The following is a 2,586-nucleotide window of genomic DNA, read 5'->3' as shown; positions in this document are numbered from 1 at the left end:
CTAGTTTGATTTTTATTTACCAGTAGAAGGACCACTGAGGGATAGATAATGGAAAAATCTCTGGGCAAAACATTAATATTGTAATGATCTTTTTTATAATTAAAAGTCCCATGAACAGTGTGTCCTATTTAATGTGTAACCTATACCAGTGCTTTGTCCAGCATTTGATTTTGCACCAATCGGACTTTTCAGGAAGGGAAAGTTCAGGGGAGCTGGAGCTCTCTCAGGTGAGTGGGAGCTGGCAGCCTCCTGAGGGCCAAGGGGAGGGAATGCTGAGGTTGAAGCGCCCATCAAAGCTGCGGATTGTAATTAGCACGTTTCAAGGGCCAGGTCTTGCTGCTACCACGGCCTCATGGTCCAAGGTGAGCGCCTCGAACGCGCATCACTTTTCCTGGGGCCTCCCTTCCACTGTGGTTCATCTGCGGGAATGGTGCACACGAGGATATGACTGGGGGGCCTCTCTAACTCATACGGACTCACACGGAGCTGAAAACAAGCCCCCCCCCAACCCCCAACCCACAATGAAAAGTAGCAGTTATACAAAAATCAGCAAATGGGAGGTGGATTGTTTTACCACTGAAGGACCACAGCAGGCACATGCATGGGTTATAAAAATAATTTAAAAGAAACAAGAATCACTGTGTTGTATGTCTGAAACTAATATCACACTGTATGTTAAGTGGAATTAAAATAAAAATAGGGGCGCCTGGGTGGCTCAGTGGGTTAAGCCGCTGCCTTCGGCTCAGGTCATGATCTCAGGGGTCCTGAGACCTCCCTCAGCAGGGAGCCGGCTTCCCTCTCTCTCCCTCTGCCTGCCTCTCCATCTACTTGTGGTTTCTCTCTGTCAAATAAATACATTAAAATCTTAAAAAAAAATAAATAAAAACAAAAATCCCCCAACCCAATCTTAAAAAAACCAAAAACTAAACTAAACAAAAAAACCCAAAAACAACAGAAGGGAGACTTGCTGAATACACCAAATCAAACTGGAGTGCGGTCCGCGCGAGCCCGCGCCGGTGAGCGCGCGCAGGCGACAGCAGCCGTCCCTGCAGACCAAAGCTCTCAAGGCGACCGCGACTCCGGGCGGGTCTGAAGGTGCGCGCCTGCGGGTGAGCCGTCTCCCCACCCCCGAGCGCCGGCGTCAGTCTCGTGTCGCGGGTGACCGCGCCAGAGGCGGCGCGCGGAACTCCCGGGTGCCGTCGGAGGGCCGGGAGTGCGGTCTTCGGCTGTTTCTCCGGGAATGTGGTTCCCGCGCTGTCACGAGACGCAAGCGAGCCCAAGGGGGCGAAGCGGGGGACGAGAGGCCGCCCGGCGATGCAGCGCGTCTCCGCGCCAGATCGGTCACCCGCAGCCGCTGCCGCCCGGGGCACTCAGGCGCCTCAGGCCGGCCACCTGCAGGGGCTCCCGAACCGGGGCGCTGAGGTCAGGTTTGCTGGGACGGGACGGTCAAGCGGCTGCACAGCGCCCGACACCGTAAGCAGGCAGTACACGGCAGCTCTTAGGAAAACATCGGATTTATTTTAATCCGAGGACACACCGCAACACCTAAATTCTGTGGTCGAAACGCGGATTCACCTTTACGGAAACGTACAGCTTTGCCAAATTAGGTGACAAGCTAGAACCCTAACTTCCCTATGCGGTTTAGCTCCAGCTGAAGGCGGTCATCTCGGATCCACGGCAGCCCTTAGAGATCCGGGATGTTAATCCCGGGAGGGGGACAGCAGGGGAAAGCAGCGGCGGGGTAAGAACGGCTCCTATCCCAGGCCAACAGCGAATTAGCTGTAAATCCGCGCGAACCCCAGAGACCCTCTCTCCTCATCCCTAGCCACGGTTAAGATCTTCGCTGGGTCCGTGTCCTCCTCCTTCTCCGCCCCCAGAGGGCGCTGGTGGGCCAGGCAGCCGGCTGTCCCTTCCCACACCTGGCGCAAGTCCACGCTGCGGCACGCCTGGGGGGTGTGGGCGGGGAGGCTTCGATTGCCCTTCACAATCATGGCGTCGCGGATACCGCGGTGGATGTGAATCCGCTCCTTACTATCAGGGCATCTCGGCCGCTCTCCGCCAGTGTGCCTGGCCCGTCCCCGTTGTGGAATGACGGGCCTTCGGGGGAAGTAGGCCCACCCCTCACGATCATGGCATCCGACACGAGCTTCGGTAGTGTATTTGACTCTCGCAGTCACGGACCATTCACCGGAAGTGTGCCTGCTCCTTACAATCACGGCGCCCACTAGCGGCCCAGCCTTGGGTCTTCGATACTGGTGCCCATCCCAATAACAATAACGCCGGTGGACGTGGCAGCCTGGGATGTAAGGGAGAGCCCCTGTCCTTTACAGTCATGTCACTGGCAGACAGCACAGCCTGGACTTCGCGACACTGGCGTCCTCCTCCTTAACTATAACGCTCGCAGACGGTATAGCCTAGGCTTTGAAGGAATTGTGCCCCTCACAATCATGGCGCCAGTGACCAGCACAACGGAAGTCATGTGCCCCTCACAATCACGGAGCTCTCATAGCTTAGCGGGAGGGCATCTGCCCCTCACAATCATGGCGCTCCCAAGGCTCAGCTGGGCAGCATCTGCCCGTTACAATC

This window comes from Mustela erminea, chromosome 20, assembly GCF_009829155.1.
Source record: "Mustela erminea isolate mMusErm1 chromosome 20, mMusErm1.Pri, whole genome shotgun sequence".
Classification (NCBI taxonomy): Eukaryota; Metazoa; Chordata; class Mammalia; order Carnivora; family Mustelidae; genus Mustela; species Mustela erminea.
This window is presented reverse-complemented; position numbering follows the sequence as displayed.